The sequence below is a fragment of the Anopheles maculipalpis genome, chromosome 2RL (genome assembly GCF_943734695.1).
Source record: "Anopheles maculipalpis chromosome 2RL, idAnoMacuDA_375_x, whole genome shotgun sequence".
NCBI classification, from domain to species: Eukaryota; Metazoa; Arthropoda; class Insecta; order Diptera; family Culicidae; genus Anopheles; species Anopheles maculipalpis.
The window spans coordinates 2354124-2374362 of NC_064871.1; the positions used below are offsets into that span (position 1 = coordinate 2354124).

At 45.6% G+C, this 20239-nt stretch overlaps 1 protein-coding gene across 1 annotated transcript in view; it reads right to left on the reverse strand.

The window, feature by feature from the left end:
- LOC126556976 (probable ribonuclease ZC3H12B) overlaps positions 1–20239 on the reverse strand; it is a 288446-nt gene that overhangs the window by 152124 nt on the left and 116083 nt on the right. The gene's annotated exons all lie outside the window — the stretch shown is intronic.

Below are 20239 nucleotides of genomic sequence, written 5' to 3' on the forward strand. Positions count from 1 at the left end.
CGATCATCCGCACAAAAGAATAACTTTTTTGTTTGGCCAAAAAAACGGGAGCTTCTGGGCTAACGCGCTCCTTCGCGCCATCGAATTCTTTTTCTTGTCCCGGTATGTTATTATATGCACCCGGATCGTGTCATTATGATCATCGTTCTGCGTTTTTTTTTTTGCTTAGTTGGTCCACTCTGTGTGTCTCCAGTAGAATCTACATCTTTATTAACTCATCAATAACGGGCTGGCTGATCGGTCGGCTGGCGTCTGACAGCGGACCGGAGATTTACTCGTGACGAGTGTTCACTCCTCAAACCGGAGCACCTCACAATGTCCAAATCAAATCAAATTGAGCATCACATTGTAGCAGGGAAGGGGTCGGAGAGGGAGGATGGGACAGTGGAGGGTGAAGAGATTTTTCGATAATTAGCTCGATGATCGATTGTTCGCGTTTGTCACGGAGAAAATCGCTGGCTCATCGGGGAAATGAGTTTTGATTGAAATTAGTACATGATTTATTGGTCCAATCACCCGCGGAACCGAAGGGCTTGTTTGGAGCAAAACAAAAAAAAACTCCAAGTCCACCCTCCCACGGGGGGTCTCCCGGTTGAACAACTCGTCCCGTTCAATTGCCGATCGATTTGTAGCTATTCATCGCTCGACGTACTGCATTATTACACCGCGATAATGATCTTGTTCGCCATAGTTTTAATCGTTTCATCGCTGCTTTGGCAAAACGTTGGCTTTGGGTGGTACGCAGTTCACCTTTCGTGCAAACGAACGAACTGAACTGAGCTATAGACTCAAATAACGTCACCCGCGTCGGTATGACATTTGCTTCCGAGGGTGTGGACGGAAACCTCCGGGAGAATAACGGGTAGATTCAGACGACGACGCTGGAGTTGGCATTGTTTTTTCGTGCACTTCCTGCATTCTAGGGTTCTAGGTTCAGCTTGGTGCACTTCCTTTCGCGCGCGCGCGCGCACACAATAGAGCGATTGCGATTAGGCATCAATTTCGCAAATCAATTTCGTCCTCCAGGTTCTCGGGCGCATATTCAATGGAGAAGAGAAAAACAGATTAACTCGTGCGGTCTATAAGTCTACAACGGCTGTGTCACACCTTCGACTGCGCGTGCGACTGCGGGTGACGCTGGAGGCCACCAGTACGGCAGGGCTGACTTACAAGGTTTTCCACCATTTCGTCATTTTGATGTTGACTGAGTTCTCACGGAAAGGTTTAACTGAGCTACACAGCCTCCGAGGCATGTCACCAGGGCATGAGAACATCTTCATCGTGATTTGTATCGTGTTAACTTCGTTCGCTAAACGGATTCAGATTGATAGGGAACAGGGATAAACTGTAGCGGGACTTGATGTCAATAGGCGGATCTAGTCTCATCGTTAGAGTTTCATATTATGAATAAACGAGGCATGAGGGACTAAGGAATAGAAAAGAATTGATAAGACACGATTCTACAACACATTTCTTAGGAGAAACATGATCGCGAATCTTGCCTGGTTCTTGAATTGGTGCGTTGGAGGATGTTCAAGGAGTGTCTTTCATGACAACTTATGCCATCCGTAAGCTTTGAGCACCAATTTACGGTAAAGTGCATAGGAGATTCATCATCCAAAATTTTTTTTATAAAGCAATAATTACTTTGTTTCTGCGATCGCTTGTTGCTCTAGATACTTTTCAAACATCGAGTGACCTTTTTGAAGATTTCCATGCTCCGTGTTGAAAAAACAATTAAAGTCACCCTCTTGTTTGCATCCCAGCCCAAGTAAATCTCATTTTCCGTATTTGCATTTCATTTGCCTTTAACAGCAATCGGGCTGCATTCGCTTTTGGGTTGTTTGTTGTTTGTTTAGTTTTGGTCTCTTGGTTGTAAGACAAATTAATCTTGGTGATTTATTGACTGATAATGCCCACCCAAAAGCGATCAGTTTGTGTGTGTTTCGGGATGCGTGTGCATTTTGCGCTTCATTCCGACAAAGATAAGCATATGGCGCGTCGTTAATAACACGTCTTTGGTGCGACGTACCGTGCCTGTTGCTGCTGCTGCTGCTACTGCTAACGGTAGTCTATGCAAATACGCCAACGATCCATCACGCGACACACGTTCTGCTTAATGTTTTGGGGTGGGTTTTGAAGGGAGCATCCCACGATTGGCCCTCCTGCTTCCCATCCACACCCACCCAACCTGGTTTAATTGGTCAATGGTTGGGGCAGGTTGCAGTGGTGGATTTTAGGTGGAAATAATTGGAAAATTTGCGTTTGATTCGTCGATGATTTAGCAGGCGTTGTCTGCACGAAAGCCTGTTGTTCCTCTCCGTTAGGAGCAGCCTCGGGTTTGGTCAGTCGATGCAGGCACGCGATATCCATTTGCATGCGCCCACAGCAAAAAGCGAAGCTAACATTGTATCAGCCGGGACACGGAGTGCTGTTAACCAAGCACATCAGCAGCCCTATTGTGTGCGGTAAGTGCCGTGCCTGTGGAAAAGTGCACTATCACCGCGAAAGCATCTTGAAGGAGGTGCCGATTTTCTTCATCCAGGCTGTTCGTCTTCCCGTTTTATGCTCTCCTGCCTGCCTCCTGTTTCTCATGCTTATCAGCGAGCGCCGCAACAGCAGCAGCAAAAGCCGGATATCAGCTAAAGGGCAGATATACTCAATGGTCGCTCCAGATTAGGACTTCGTACGACGACGGACGTTTGATGGCGGCAACATCGTGACGCAACATCAAAATTCCTTCTGAAGCACCCACCATTCTTCTCCTTTCGGAAGCAGAAGGTAATCGAACAATTCGTTTCAATTTCGCCCGCTCGGAATAGAAACACCGCGCGCCACGTTTGTGGAGCGAAACAGAATTCGGTGGAAGTAAGTACAATAAAAAAAAAAAAAAATGCCAACATCATGATCGGACACACTGGGGCGATCATGATCTCGATCATATGCTCGGGGCGGCTTATGCCCAAGATTGTGGCGTATGTTAGCCGAGGACAATGGACCGATCGGAGCGCTATTTTTCATACGCGGCTCTATGTATAACCGCTGGCCACAGAAACCCCAACAATCCCGGACATCACAACCATGAGTGTGTGTGTGTGTGTGTGTGCAGAGGATTATTCACTAAGAAAATCATAACAACAACAAAAATGAAACCGGAGCATAACATGAGACTTGCCATTTTGAACCACATTTCATCTTCCATTCATCGGGATCGGTACAGTTTCGGTGTGGAATTTGGGCCAAACGTTCAAAGGAGTTTCGAGTCCTCGAGGTTGTGTTCTTGCCTTTTTTTTCTTTCTTCGCAATCTAGCGCTTAGAGAGGCGCACCACTCCGGGCGTTGAGGGCACTCTAGCCATATTCCTCCTTTTGTGAGCCATTTAAGTCGCTTTGGTCTAGTCCGGGCGTTTGGTCGGTGCTTTACGCCGGAGCACACGCTATTTTGACACTGATATCATCTATGAAGGGTTGATGATCAATCGTTCTGCACGGTGTAACTACGCCGGACCGCATATCAAACCGCATTGTTTGCAAGCAGCTTCGCCCCGTAGCGTAGTGGTGGCCATGGATCAAGCAAAAAATGGGATCAGATAGTGGTGCAGAGTGCGAACGAAATAATAAAAAAAGGGTTCATTAGTCCACACGCCGGGTGTGGATCTTTTGCAAAATGGATCAACATTGTTGGCCATAAAACCGTTGTTGTCGTTTTTTTCTTGTTTTCTGCGTTACCAAACGCACGCCGATGTCCAACAATAGAGATGCCTAAAAATGGAGACACCACTAGGCAGGCACTTCATGGAGTTTGAAAATTAAACGTTTGCGCATGACGCGCCGAAGGTCCGGGGGTGGGGTGGGGAGGGGAGAGGTGAGGTGTTGTGCGCGGGTTTGTGTAGGGCTCGCTACCAGGCGATTGATGAATAATTCATTCGGGGCCGCAAGATTTATGATACCGGTACGGTTCGCGGTTTATGGCGTGGCTAGCGGATGCTGCCACACTCACTTTCAGCCGAAACCGTCAAGGAAGGATATTGTGAAGGAGAAGGAAAGCAAATACTTTCGCTAAACATCGCTCCACTCGCGAAAGGCTTGCGGGGTAACGTATTTTATAATAATCTTGTTTGAATCGATTGGAAGCATTTCAGTGGAAATTGTAATGCTGATCTCGAGGGTGCTTTAAAATGGCACCCGTTTAACGATGACATCAACTCAGATTCCTTCATTATTGTGCATCAGGCATCTCCAGTTCCAGTAATAGTGAAAGTGATATTTTATAATTTCCTCCTCCCCCCACTAGTGATGTGGGTTTAAAAATGCACAATAATTGACCGGGATAATTGAGCCCCTGGAGCGAGATGATGGGACACCGATATTCTAACCCAACCCAGCCAGACCGTAATCATGGCTGCCAGTCGATAATAAGCTGCACATTCGAAATGAAGATCGATCGATCTGGGTCTCGTTTTCGCCAGCCGCACGCCCGATCCACGGCTGGAGCACACCGGGCAAGAACGTGTGGCATTGACATTCTCATCCGTAATTGTCGTCTCGTGGAACTGGAACCCCTTGTGATTGTTGGCCCCGCAAAATAGACGCGTTTATGTGCAGCGATGATGGCGATTATTATTTCTCCAATTAGGACGCTCATCTTGGACGCTGTTCTACGGAAAGTTACGTGACATGCCGTGGGGCAAGTGAAGGAATTCCACCCGGACCGATCGAACAGCTCGATGGGAAATCGATCCACTCGTAGACAAATCTTGGCACCAATCATAATCGTGGTTCGTGCTGGAGCGATTTGAAATATTAAATGGTCCTGATACGGTAACAGTGCAGGAAACGAGTTTCGTGAAAGAAAACTGTATTAAATTGTATTATTTAGATAAGAACTCCCCTTTGAGAGCGTTCCACCACAGTCGCCGCCCGCATGACATATTTATTGGAGCAGGTTTGCGGGCGAGTGGCTTACAACTCGGTTGACGCAGAAGACTTGACCGATCGAACGGCAGCGACAGCATTACACACAATTGACGTTGTAATAGAGCACACCGGAGCTTATTGATTGAAATATGAGATGCAACGGATTGCAACGATACACAGACACACACGAGCGCTACCGTGGATCGGTAAGGATCATTAAACTCCCCTTTCGGACAGGGGGTTGCGGTTGCCTGTATCGGACGTCATTCCGGTTGGAGGCCAAACATGCCGGCCCGAACCGGTCCACGATGGTCGGAGGGCGGACATTCGGCTATGCATATTGTCTGTAAGGTTTCGAATTAACTTCATTACCTTTCTTAAGACCTTTAATTACCTGTTTTCAGAACTTTACAAACCTGTGGCAAGTTTTGTACCGGATGATCAAGCATTTCTCTGGTTGACCAATTATATATTTCTTCAATATGTCCTTAGCTGGCAATACTGTGCGAATCCACCCGGATCATGCGTCATCTGCAGTGCAAAAGTTGAGATACTGTATGTTGGAAAATGTATGGAAAAATAAACTGACATCAGGGGCACCAGCAGCAGCAGCAGCAGCACCAATCGATGAAACATTCGGTCGATTGATCTGAATATTTATGAGAGAGAAGAAAAAAAAATGGCTACAACCACAGTGTGGCAGCAAAGGAAGTTGTAGTTGCGTTGTGTGTAATGATAGATATTATATAATTACAGTCAGGTCGTAACTGACACCGGTACACGGATCGTGTCCTAGAGCTGTTTGCCAAGAACAAAACACACACACTCATAAAGCACCTACGGCTAGGGAAAAGAATGCGTAGCGAACGTTTTGTGATGCTTTGTGTGCGATAAGAACCGGGAAAATTCATTACAGACCGTTATAATTAAATTATTGTAATTTTGCACAGGAGCATTTGCAACACCGGGCCAGATCCATGATGCCGATAGATAAAGGTGATTTTAATGCGCTTCGATGCGGTGGTGTTCGTTGAAGGACTCAGCCCGTTTCGCTAATAATTACAAATGGCGGTTGGGAATAATTTAGCACTGCTCCTGCCAATTATAAGTAGAAACTAAAGCTTACCGTCGCAGGCCAGATTTACCTTTTTTATTAATCGTTATTATCTTCAAAAGACAGGGAGATAGAGAGCGAGAGACGCGCAAAATGCAAACAAATAGCCATTTTATTGTTGTTTCCCTGCACGGTTCCGTGATCCTCACGGTAATCTACGCCTTTCCCATGCGGACCAACTGACCGGCTTTAGCTCGGGCTGTAGCTTTCGCTTTCCGTAGCATTATTCCTATTTCACGCTAATTGATCATGATTTATTCCTTCGTCAGGCTCTGGTTTCAGCACCGTCCCAACTCGGGCACGGGCGATAGAGAAGCGGTTCCTTGGAAATAATTAGCCGTTCGTCGGTGCGCACCCATGGGCGCTTCTGTTCTCGGTCCAATTGGAAATGGCAATTACGTTAGCGTTTGTTTTTAACGATTTGCAGGCCGAGTAGCAGTTCTATTTTACGCGTCCCCCTCGCACACCGCATTGCCCTTCCTAACCGTACTTCACCGACTGCAGCAAATCGATTTGTAATGCTGCTTACACTTAACCAGTCCGTCCCGCTACAGTCGGCCGAGGTGATCGATGAATCGAATAATTAATGCGTCATGTCCAGTGTAACAATGCGTCACGAGTATCAGGGGCGTGTTGCGTTTGGGAGGCGAAACGAACAAAGATAACCCAACAGCAATTACAACAACAACAAATAAATGGCCCACAAAATGGAGTACGTAAATTGCGTGAATGTTTATTTTAGAAACTGCATCCGGGTGGCCAACTGAATATCTGGACATACTACTGTCACTCTTATCCTGGGCTGTGGCACCTTCGCACGCTTGCAATCTCTGTCCCTTGTGGCGACTGACGCGAAAATTGATACAGTGGCCACAAGGATCAAAGCCAGACTGCCGCAAGGAGTGTATCATTTGTCATGTGCAGTTGCTAGATTTCTGAAGGTGTGTTTTGCAGTGAAAGCTGCAGTGAAAAGGTTGACACCCCTACCACTGCAAGGATTGGCAAGCGCAACAACAAGTGCGTTAAGAAAGCGGATTTAAATGAGATCAGTCGTTAACGACTTTATTTGGTGTGTTTTTCACGCAATTTTCAATGGCAATGAGAAATGTAAAAGCTTTAACTGGAACACTGGATTCATTTTTAGACAAATATTACGAAAAAGAAGCAGAAGAAATGATCACATCTCGCTACTCCTTATCGTTGGTCACACAACGATTGCAGTATGTGTTGCGTATGAAGCTTGGTTCAATCATTCCAGTGACTAGAGCAGATAGAATTAGGGAGAGTTAACGATCTTCTACGGCAAGTTTATCTCTATACGTTGCTAACAACGATTTCTCAATTCTACATCTGAACAGATCCTTTTTAGGAGCTTCACTAGAACTACTTTTGAAATTCGGATTCTGACATTGACATCAACGATTCCACTGGTTTGATTGTCAGGTTTCGATGAGAAAAAGATGATTCTTAAATTGCTCAGATATCTCAACTCAGTCTACAGTACAGTAGTATCAGTCTCTGGGTACTAGATAAGGAATAATAAAGTGTCAGTGTTTGTTGCATTTTAGGATTGTGCAACACTCCAGGATGACTAGAACTTCATCTCTTTCCAACGTTCACTTCTGTCGATTGGGGAAGAAGGTGTAGTAAATCTCGGATCATTGTTAGAAGAAGTCACTGATGGTGAGAAAAGAATATTAAATCGATTGAAGTGGATTGCCAGAGCATATATATCCACGAAAGGACCTCAGGTATCGTGTCCTTGTAGTCATCGTTGCAAAAAAAAACCGTCGATTAAAAATAATACCTTGTTATTCGAGATATTATCATTTCTTAATGGAGTTGCAATAATCATTCAAACACGATCGCAGATAACAGCGTTTAACACATCAGTAGAAGATGTCTTCGCTTCAACACGATCTGTCCTTCCGTTGCGTAATACTGTGGTGAACAATTCTTCATTAGTTCCTGTGCAATCGTGCCAGTCACCAACCGTATCTCTTCCTTCATTATCGGCCAGTAACCACCGGCGGATTAAAAATTCCGGCGCGAAACCGCACTTCTTGAAGGTCTTCGTCAGTGGCGTATGAACGAGAGTTTGCTGTTGTCTGTGTGTGTTTTTTGTCGTTGTTAGATAATGATGGTTCCGTCGAAACAGGAAGTGAACTTGGTAAGTACATAATTTTCACACATCAATGAACCTGGGCTACCAACGCCCACCTACACCACCCGAAACCCGCCAAGAATCCTGGACAAAGGCCTCGCCGATGCTCGTAGAGCTTATCGTCGATTCAGTCGTGACCTTCGAGCGTGGCATGAAGTTCGGAGAGCAATGGTTGCAGCCATTGGAGCAAAGCGCAGATTGTTGGAAGCGTGGATAAATGGATGAATTCATTTCAATAAAAATTGGTCAACGATAATGAGAGTATTGTGAAATTAAATTTGTGCTTCCCAAGAGAGGGCTGTTAGAGGGGAAGATCTTGAAGATCGGACAAAAATGTTGCTCGAAAAAATGTAAACTGATCACGTCGTCTTCAAACCGCCTGCCGATCGGTCAGTCGTGTCGATCGATGATCCGATTATGAACCGATCACTTTGATTTGTATTGAATGCCGCCGAATGAAGATGCGATCGAGATCATCATCAGCGATCGATCGAAACGATCTCGTCTCAAAAGTTTCCCGGGCAATGTCGAGCACATGCGGAGCGAATGTTGCGGCTGATTAACGTTTGGTTTGTTAAAGGGGATGCTGCTGATTATTGTTGGATGGGTTGGGAGAGCGACGGACCCAAATTGAACTTCGACCGCCTCTTCCGAAAAGGGACGTGACTTTTTCCTTTATCCCAGAACCACCACCACCGCCAGCTTCGTCGAAATGCGATCAACGTGAGCTGAAATTGATTTCGATTTAAATTGAATCAACTGACTCATTGTCGCAAAAAGGGAGCACCACTAGTCAGGGCCGTCTGTGTCGTCTTTAGGCGTGCACGATCGGATCGGCTGCCGTGCTTTTAAGACTTTTCAGAGGGGCACCCTGGGACAATTGGTCGCCTAAGCCAAGCGTGCCCCACAAACGAGCGCTCGTGCTCGTACTCCGGAAGGTGTCGTGGATGGTCACCTCGCAATCATACGCCCCCTTCACCTTGAACGTCGAAGATCAGCAAAATTGGGTCAATTAAAATGTAAACAAAGTACGTAATTTAAGCCCCTTTTTCCATGGCGATCGGACGCGGACCTGAGGGTGTTCGGGTTTGCTTTGTTTGTCGCTTGCTGGTGGATGGAGAAGGCAACAAGCCACGGCAGCTAAGAACCTTCGGATGCCGGCACCGGATACGATCAAGACGTCAAACCTGTCCCAGATGTAGGGCTTCAATCAATCGAATTTTCGCTCCGAAAGCTCGTCTGGTCAGTTTGTGACGGAATGGTGGCGGCGGAGGGCTATTTCCAAGAAAAGAACCCAAAAACCCTCAACGCAACGAATTGGAACGAATGTAGCGGATCGGATAAAGTCGGCCAAAGAATGATCTAATTTTCGTGCAGCCGTGTGGAGTTCGCTTTATTGGAGCTGAAGCAGTAAAGTTGCCGAGTGGCACATCCGACGACGCGAATTTTGCGCGATTAACCAACGAAGAAAGTAATCGCACCCGGTAGACGGCTTAACCAGTGAGCAACAAATCAGCTCGCAGTGAAATATAATTGCCCGCAGATGAGCAAGATTGTATAAATCGTGTGTCCGGTTGTCCGCCGATGGGTGCATCCTGCAACGCGCATCCTTGGGGATTTGTGGATGTGGCTGTTGATTCGATCGTAAAACGATCACACTCGGTGCACAGCGTACCGGGCAACCGATTTGCAACATTGTGCACACATTCGCGATCCCAAAACGGGCAAGAAAGTGTATTCAAAATATCCAATTTCGGCTAATGACCAGCTGGATTGAAGGCCATAAAGTCGCTCGAGTTGGTTTGCTGTTCGGTGCGATGATAACTCGCTTGGCGCTTGGTTGTAACGGGTGTTGTAAACACCAGGATTTAAGCAAAAAAACGAGTAATCTCTTCTCCCCCTTCCAGTTTTATAACCCAAAGCTCCCTCGCTCTTAATCCCAAACCCTCCGCCGAGCTGTGGAAGAATGATGCCGATAAATCACACCGGGATACACCAACTGGACACCTACTTGGCGAAATTTTTATTGCACCAGGGGAAGAGCGACGTGAAAGAAATTTCTCCACAGTAATTCTCCACCGAGTCTTTCGTGACATAACGTGCGCAGCAGATCGCGGTACATTTGCTGGTTAATAAATATCACATCAAGCGTTCAAGCTGGTGTGCTGCTCGTTACAAAGTGCACGGAAAGTTGGGTGGAAAAGATGTCAATAAAAAACGAACCCAGACGAAGCCCATACATCCATGATTATGATGGCGGGTGTAATCATAATGATGGAGTTGCTTCTTTTTTGCCGTTGTTCAAAGATTGTCTTGCAGAAAGTTCGTTCAGTTTTTTGTCCAGCTTCCTCGCGCTGGGTGTCGTTTGTTTTACCGAAATGCCGCCAGTAGGAAATTGATTGATGTGAGTAAAGCATTAGTGATCGCGAGATTTCATTTTGCGTAACAAATGTAAGGTAGGGATGTAGCATAGTTCGTTTTGTTTTGTGCTAGTAGCGCTTCGGGAACGCTTATGAGAGTGAAATTTGGTGTGCTAGATGAGAAGACGAGGGCGTGACATTAAACAGCAATCAAAATTCTGTGAAACAAACCTGACTGAAGGCATAAATATTTATTTGAGGCACACATACACTCCCGCCGGTTCAAGATGAAGTGACTTTGAGTTCCTACTAATTGCTCCCGGTCACACTTATCTTGGAACAGCGCATTAGTCGAGTCGAGTGCGCCAGAGCTTCCGGGTTTTTCATCTTCGTCGTAATTCCGTTATCGGTTCTGTAGGTAAGAGATACGGGCAAGGTAAATGAATTCAAATGCGACCATTCCTGTGATAAGTACAAATATTTACAAATGCCAAATCTGGAGCTACCGCTCCAAACGGAAGCGAAAAGAAATCTTTCGTCTAATGCTTCTTCTCCCAAAAAAAGCAAGTAAGCCGACGACGATGACGACGACTCCGACAGAGATGCATCATCTTATTACTCTTTAGTGGCATGAAAATAGAGGTGAAAATTGAATTAACTAAGCCTAAAACGAATCATCAAGTGGAATTAAAATTTCCAACAAACCAGGCCTCTTCTCACCAGCGTTACAGTTTGAATACAATAGCGTGAAAAATGTTTTTCGTGTCGTGCCTTTTTTGCTGCTGCTGTTGCTTTTCTTCTCGCTCTCTTGGGCGCTGGGGCCTCGCTCAAGAAGGTGTGTTATAGGTCAAGATGAGGTTGAGCCTCACTACTGTGTGAGGAATTCATTTCGAGCGAGGAACAACGGTAGGCAAAAGGATGGAATTAATCATTTTGTCGATTTTTCACTTAGTGCAATTACATCGGGTCGGGTGGGCTGGAGGATAGGAAGGAAAATCCGCATTTCCTGCTCGTTTTCGGAATGGGATAAGTGTGAACAAATAACGAACCGACAAAAGCATATAAACAATAACAAAAATTCCACCACAAACCGGTCGGCCGTTTTGTTTTGAGCTGGTGTTTGATGTTTGAAATGTTTGGTACCGATGTTTTACGAGCGTTGTAGTTAACGGCTACCGAAACCCGTGGAAAAACCTTATTTTATGTGAATGAGCGAATACATGTTACAGCGCGTGTGGATTAATGTCCGAGGCATATAAAATGCACATTAAAGTGAGTATGAACGGGCAGTTCTACACCGGTAGTCGTTGGTGCGGGCTGAGATGAGCTTTCGAATGCTTAAATAGTTTGAATAACATCTAGATCTAGCGGGATGCCGGATATGTCCTGCAAACCGTCAACAAATGCCATCGTTTTGTTTGATATCGAAACATTCATCCACGTTAAAGTTCCCGTTAACCGCGAGAATCGTCGGGAGTCTGGAAAGAAAGGTTTTCCAAAACAGCAGTTAGCAAACGCACGAGGCAACGAGGCATCCCTTTAGTTCCGTTTTATCTGTCAACCGGTATCAGTGCCAGTAGAAAAACCGGCAGGAAAGATGTGAAATAGCTGTTCTGTGTGTGCGAGTTTGCGGATGCCTTACACAAGTCCTTCTGTGGCGAAAGTATTTCGATTCCTCTGTCAAGCACATTAATCATTGATCTGCAATGCCAGACACACGGGTAAGCGACCGATGCACAGTGGTCTAGGATTTGGTTAATAGGCGGACGTTTTGCTTACATCCCATCCAGACTGTCTTCCCGTATTGAGGACTGCCTAGTCAGGTACGTGGTACTCAAGTCAAGGAATCCCAATTGCAGATCCTTTAGAAAATATAAAAGGTAAAGACGATTAAGTCCAAGGAGCTAATATATTTAACTAGACATAGCTGGTCAAAATAGTCGGAAATTAGGTTGTACAGCCGAAGAAGAATAATATTGCTAATGACCTTATATCATTTAAGGCTAATAAATATAAAAAAATGTTTCCAAATGTTAAATTGTTTTCTATCGATTGAAGAGTTTTACTCAATAAACAATCCTACTTTAGATGCAAAAACTGATTTCATGAATCCCGAATTTTGTCCACATCCTTCAAAATGTCCACCCTTGAACCCTTGGTGCGATGTGGCATGCGTCGGTTGATTAAAGTTTTCGCGTTGGTGGCACTTCGGAACGCTCGGTAGGGAAATTGAAAGCCGAACAAGAATGGCGGTCCAGACGAAGATGAGCATCAAGGGGCACTTGCGGTATGGATGTGCAATCGGTTAATCATCCTTCCCGGTGTGCTCAGTGGCGGGTGGTTGGTTGCGATACCAAAGCTGGAGGCGGAAAACGCATTCTGACAACCATTAAGCGTTGTCGCGTTCGATAAATGGTGACTTCCGAGGATGGGTTGTAGGATCGTATCGGCCAGACGAGACGAAACTACGGAGCTTTCTTTGTGCTGCCGTGAAGGGTGTGTGTGTGCTTCCAAGCTGATGAATCATTATCTTTACCAAGCTTCAGTCAAAGCTTCAATCAGATTCGTTAGGGAAATATATTATACGTGGTCAAGTGGCTTCTTTCAGCCGTACCTCCACCTCCGAAGACATGCGCGGTATTTTGAGGACTTTGGGGGATTTTGTATTATTTTCCTGTTAGATTAGGTGTGCGGGAAAACTTTCTCTTGCCTGAAAAAGGGAGTTAGAAGTTTGTTGGTTCCATTTCCAGCCTCGTGAACTGCACTCGTGATTTCTTATTGTTCTCGTGTCCCAGCGAAAGTCTGTCACTTTTGCTAATAGGCCTGTCACTTGATCAAATAAAATTATGAAGAAAATGACAGAAACTCACGAAACAAAAGTCCCCGCAAACCATTGACTCTCCAATCTTCTGGAGGTCAACTTCCCCTCCGATGTTTCTTTTTTCCCTGCAACTCCAATCGTGTTCCAACTCGCTGCAATAAGGGTTGATTTTTCATCACCCACATTCGGGTGGGTTGAGTAGAGGATCGTTATCTCGTACCGTGCAAGAAACACACAGCAAAATGATCCGACCGCCGAGATTGAGACTCGAAGCTGTTTGATCAACAAAGACCCATTTCCATCCGGTTTTGTTTCTCAGTTTTCGGAGTGAGCGACGACTTTCAAAATGCGGAAATAGATACTAATTCCTAACGATGCCAATGTTGATAATGATAATGATAATAATAACATCCAGCCACAACAAAAGGTTCCCTCCTGCTCCTGTCATGCTTTTGATGATGATTGTTGTGATCTGCCGCCGTCGCGGTGAGATTGTTGTGGGCTGCTGCTGCTGCTCGTGCTCCGCTTTGGCCCAAACGCTGGCTACGTGACATTATACTCGTGTTGACGTTCGCGCGCACGATCGCGCTTACGATCGTTCAGAAGAATTGTGGCGCTTGAATCGGAATCGGAAGTGGCTTACTGGGTGGATAATTTATTTATCGTGCTGAGGTCCGGTCTGACACGGTCTGAACATGAAGAACATTTTTTTGTTTCTTGATGTGCTTTGTGTAGACGCGGCGTGAAGTATGCGAACGGGTTGAGTTATGGTTTAATGGGGGGGGAATTAAAATAAGCCAGAAGCGGAAGGAAACAAGCTGTTAAATAAGAAAAAAGTAGCAAAGAAGGGGAAGAAAAAATCTAGTGGCAAAAACGGCGGACGGTGCGTTTTTCGGATTAGCTTGCAACCAAAACTTCAAGCGAGTGTGATTAATAAACATGGAAAATTAATTAGCGAAAAAATGTTTTCATTGAATAAGCAAAGGCTCTCAAAGTGATGATGTCGTTTCGTGAAGAAGTTGATGTGAAATATTTTAGCACAGTAAAGAAAAGGCAGACGAGTCGAGAAAGGGGCAGGAAGGTAGAGGATTAACAAAACTGAAAACCACCAGCAACAGCTCAACTTTAAAGGTGTTGCTGCTGTGGACTTGAAGCACTTTCGCATGCTGTAAATTGCTGTCAGGAAAATGAAATTAACTTGAAAAGCAATTGAGTTGCACTTGTTCGGAAGAAATTTCACACGCGAATTTGTTTCCCTTTTTTTCCCCCGCTGCGAGCAACGCATGATGAAGGATAATTAATCGGTTGTAGTTTTATTTATTTCTTGTATTACCAATTGAAGCTCGAGGCTTGTGCTTGTATGTCCCTCATGTTTTTCGGGATCAAGATTGTGTTGTGACATGATGTACGTTAAGGCTTATGAATACAATAACGAAACTACCTCTGTGTGCGTAAGTACATTTTCTATCGATTTGTTACCATTTTGTCTTCAATTTAGGCTAATTCCCTTACCCATCACTTATGCTGCGGATCCATCCCTTACGGTGTGCGTTGAGCATTGCTATTAAAAATTCCCGCACACAGGTCAAAACGAGCGTGAAACCATGTCGAACGAACGTCTGTTCGCACTTGTGGCCCTTGGCTTGGCATGAAAAATAACGCGTTTCCATTTCAATCTCGATCGCAGCTTAGCTTAGTTTCCCTCCCTTCATTAGCTTTCATTTTTCATCCAGTTTAGATGCATTTGGAGTAATAATTTTAGCAGTTTCCGACACTTACCACCATTTCAGAGTCGCAGCCTATGACGTAGATTCAGCGCCAGCGTTCGGTGGATGGAATGCGTGAAAACACACAAAACATAATTAAAGAATAAGCGCTCCCCGAGAGTGCGATTGCGTTCGGGTTTAAAGCACTTTGATTTCGAAAATGTGAAAAATAAATCAAAACACATTCCATTAACAAGTCTGCATACGATGATGAGGATGTATCTGCCCTGTTTCGTCTCGCGGTTGGCACCTTACATCGAGCGCAGGGACTGAAGAAGCAAGAAGACGCAGGATGATCCAGCACCAGTCTGAGTGCTCTCGTTTCGGTTGTCATCGTTGGTGGTAACATTTATTTGTAAGATTGCGGTTTTTCGGAGAATTCGTTTATCATTGCCTTTTGCGTCTTGCGTCTGGGCCACTTGCGTTAGCCATTTTGTGGTTCATGTTTCCCCCCGGGATGACATTTCCGGGCTGCTTGCAGTAGATACATATAAATCCTTCATGCATCGTGAGCTCCGTATGGACGGCTATCGAGAGCAAAACGGTCGCCGCGAAAAACGGTCCCAACTCGGTGCTCCGAGTGTCAAATGACATTGTCAGTAACGGGTTGTTCTTATCATGAACTGGTTCCCAAATCCTGCTATGGTGCTGTTCTCCAGCGGGTGGAGAGAAAACCCCCAGATGCAATGTACGAGGCGCTGATGCACTCTGTGGCTGGAATTGGAGCTCTTTTTTGCATAAAGGTAGTGTTGGTAAGCTGCGAAGTTGAAACTGAAGAGTATGAAGGTATGAAGAATTTTTGGAGAAAATATTAGGTTTACAATTAAGTTGGGGTTAGTGGGGTAATCCAGGCATTAGTGGGGCCAAAATCGTAATGATGAATGCAACTTGTTTTTTAAGTCGTTCAAAACTTTACCTTTCTCCACTCAAAACATCTAAACATCTAATGATACTAGCTCCCTCTATAAAAATGACAGCAGACGTTCCATCCCTTGGAGTCCTTCCAGGGCATCTATATGAACAGAGACGTCCTGATAGATCCAAATTGAGGGTTCATGGAAGACCCCAGTAGTCCTAGTACTAGACCTAAACACGTGTGCGTATTTGTGCTCCTTTTTAACTGCCAACCATATAATTTTATACTACCAAAAGACAACCAAAAGGATCAACGCTAGATCACCATTTTCGGAAGTGCTCTTCGACCTCGATCGATGTAGATCACATGGCAAAACGATCGTTACGTGTCATTAGCTGCCGGACGCGAGGGCCTGCCTAGGGCCAGCAGGGACAGCAGGACCACCCCGCCATGATATTGTTCCTCATCATGGCGGCACAGTATGAAAAATGATCCTCCGGCGTTCATTAACTTTCAATTACCGTGTGCGAGTGGCTTCGGGGGCGCGCTCGGTAGTGCGTAGTTACAGTTCAATAAGCGATGCATGTCTGGCATGATGCACCAACCATGCACCTGCAGTACCAACGCCTTCCATCGCACACGGGGTGCTTGTTGCTAGAAATTGAATTACCACCGCCCATCCTGCCCAGTGGCGATGCAATTCCCTTGGGTGGATGGATGTGCATCCATTACCACCCTAGCTGAAAGGCGATCTTCCTTGTGGGGTATCCTCCCCTTTTGCGCTGGTGGCCACAGCAAACGAGCTGCTTGCGTCGTGGCCAATCAGTTACAGCCAGCTGACGGTTGAACGTCATTAATCTTCCGTTCTTTCTAACGAACTCGGGAACCTCAGGAAGGCTGCAGTCAATAAGAGGCAAGACGAGAAGAAGTACGAGGCTGAAACGTACCGGAAAATCACTCACGTCACGAATTGTTGATTAAATTATTGAACAATTCCTGTCTCCTGAGGAACCATCTTCGACGATTGCAGTTCAGCATCGCCATTTTGTAAACGGTATAATATGAAGCTCATTTTTATAATACAAGATACACCAATTAATTAGGTGACAAGCTGTGACGATTCATGACGACACATTACACCGATCGGATTGTTGATCTCTATTAACCTTTCATCGATGAAAAAGAGATATAACTGGTGCCTCTTCACGTTACCTTTTGTCAATCGATCGGCGCGCATTCGCCACTGACCACCAATGATTCGAGCAACGCGAGAAACCAACGAGTGAAGAAGGACTAGCATTAACCAATAACATTACGACTAATGACGATGCTCGGCCCGGTAAGTAGGCTCTTTATGCTCAATCGAATTAGTCACCGTTGGAATCGAACACTGTTGGAAGGATGATTGATACGGCGATGATAAATGCACCATTTGTCTGGTGCCCTCACACACGCAGGGCGGTTGTTGGCGATCCTGCTGCTGCTGCTGCTGATGCTGATGAAATCTAAGACTCCGCTTAATGACAGTGATTATACTTGTTTGCTGAAGCCATCATCTTCCACCGGCAGCGGGAAGGTTTGCTCTGCAACGATTGCAATAAGGACCCCCATGCCGTGGTGACGTGGTGGTGCAAAAATTGCTGCCGAGTTTCGTTGGCGATAATGAGCTACTGAGCACTATCACAGCCTTCGTATGGGAGGGGATAAACGCGACATCGCTTCTGTGGAGCTCTATTGACAAGTTGAAGGTGATCGAGAAAAAGATTGACTAAATGATATGCATTCCAAGTGGCAACCAAGCTTGAGAAATGCATAGGAAGAATGCTTATTTGGCATTAACATTCGTGCAGACCGTTTAAGCTCAATTGTTCCTATAACCATCTCGCATAAATGGTGGAATGCAATAAAAATGCAATAAAACAATATGCCAGAACACGGAACGGAGAACCCCAAAATCCCAAAGTTCACTCTATATCCCTCAACAACAGTCATCATCGCCATCATCATCACCATCATCATCATCATCATCCATATTTCATCAGCGACAAATTGCATCGTTATGTTGTGCTCTTTTTCATTTATCTTCTGTTTTCTGTCTGTTATAGTTGTGTTTCGTTTGGTTGAAAAAAAAAATTATATTTTTTCATGAGCCATGAAACACAAGAAACAATAAAACAAGCGAAACAAAACACAAACGACAGACGACCAAATGCTCTCCATCCGGTCACTACGGCCGGAGTCGATGGTCCGTGGTACGGGTGTGTAAAGTGGTGCTGATTTGGTTTACTAATTGCATTTCGTGGCTAGCTGCAGCTGACGAATGCAGCCCGCCGTAGTATGGGGCTTTTACGAGCTTTGTAGAGGCTTCACGCCCCACCGGGGTGTAATACGGATACTCCGAAGCCGAGCGTTTTGTGTCTGAGTGGCGAAAAGCCTACTCCTACTACTACATGTCAGGGCTAATGGTCAACCATGGTCCATGGGTCTTGGCGAAAATGAGCCAAATGCAACGTTTTATGGCAGTCTCGCTTGAACTGAATTTTAGTGGAATTGTGCTGCGAACAGCGCCATGGGGACACAATATGGCATCCGGGAATGGACGACGACCGACGATCTGTTGGAATTGCATAGCAGTCGCTCGGCCAATAAATCACACCAGCTTCCCGACAGTGTTGTTGGTGGTTTTGTTCAATCTTTCGCCCCGGGTCTTTTTTGGTCGCGATCGCGATCGTTCTCGATCATAGGTGTTGGCAAGCGCCACTGACACAGAGGTGGAGCAGGTCGCACCTTCAACGCTACCATTTGTCATTCCTGAACAGTGACACTCACACGCGCGCGCGTGAAAGCCGACTTTGATCCCTTATAGAAGTCTAGCATGTGGGGAACACCGAGGAAAAGGACCGACTGGAACTCCAACATTTTTAATTAATTTGTTTACCCATTTGCGATAAGGATCTTCACATACGAAGGTGAAGATAAATGGACAGATGGGAAGTTATTGTTTGAAATAAATCGCTCTTCTATCTTGATCGTGTTCCATCCGCAAAAATGTAACAAATGCTCCAAATTCAGATTCTAGTGCATGATGCAACATTGCACGAATTTCACATTAGCCGTGCTAATGTGTATGCTAACCCCAATCGCTTCGGCTAATGGTAACAAGCTCGTAAAAATGTCGCTCGAATCATAAATAAAAAATGGCCTGCATTGAAGCTGCTGCTGCTGCTTCGCCATCGCTACGAAGTCGATCACCCGTTTTGCAGAAGATCTGACGGTGCGCGAACTGAGATTGAACCGAAAAGTAGTTTACCTACTTTGCACTTCCAATGCGCTTTCAAAATGCGCTCATCTCGTCTATCTGTGAGCACTATCGCCGATGCTGCGCCGAGTGAGAATATGCAGTAGACAACTATCACCCGAGGATCACCAGATCACCTCCAACGGCGTGCGGATGCTCGCGGTTTCGCAATGCTTCAATGCTTCGTCCCACGACGTGTCTGGGTCTGTGTCGGTTTGTTCCGAGCCTCATCATTGTAGCATAGTCGTCGTTGCCCTGATATGCGACGGCAAGGCAAGGTAAGTCAACGCAAATGGTACATTCCGATGCTCGTTTGCCTAAGCACCGCTCCGCGTCAGAAGTTTGATGGGCAGAGATGGGCTTATGTAATCTAGATTCCTTACCACACTGGTGGACGCGCTTGCCGGGATGGGGTGGAAGATGCGTAGGACACGCGACATTCTTGTAATTAAGCGCCAATTAAGATTTGTGAAATGTACAAGCGAAAGTTGAACGATTCGAACGGCGAGATTTTCTATCGGAGGCCAACCGGGACCAGAATGTTTGTAGAGCGAGGGAGAGATCGAGAGTGCTGCCGTTATGATGCTCCTTCATAATGGTTGAGCAATCCTGACTTAACGTCTGCAGTAACGTCAACGGAATGGCGTGAGCATTATTTTACAAAATTATATTCATACGCTTCATCGAGTGTGACAGTTGGTGCAGTGCGATATGTGCGATGCCATCAAAGTTGCCGTGCCACTCCGGAGACATGCCAAAATGCCTCTTCAGGATATTATGTTACACGACCGTCTGCAGTAGGACCACGCAAGGGATGCACAGGAAGACTGACTTACCAGCCCTCCGGTGAGGGTTCGTGCCTTGGGAGCAAAAATTAATTACCTACCAGCAAAAGCAGAGCGTGAGCTGAGCACCTTTCCAAGTGCTGTGCAGACAGTTCGTGGC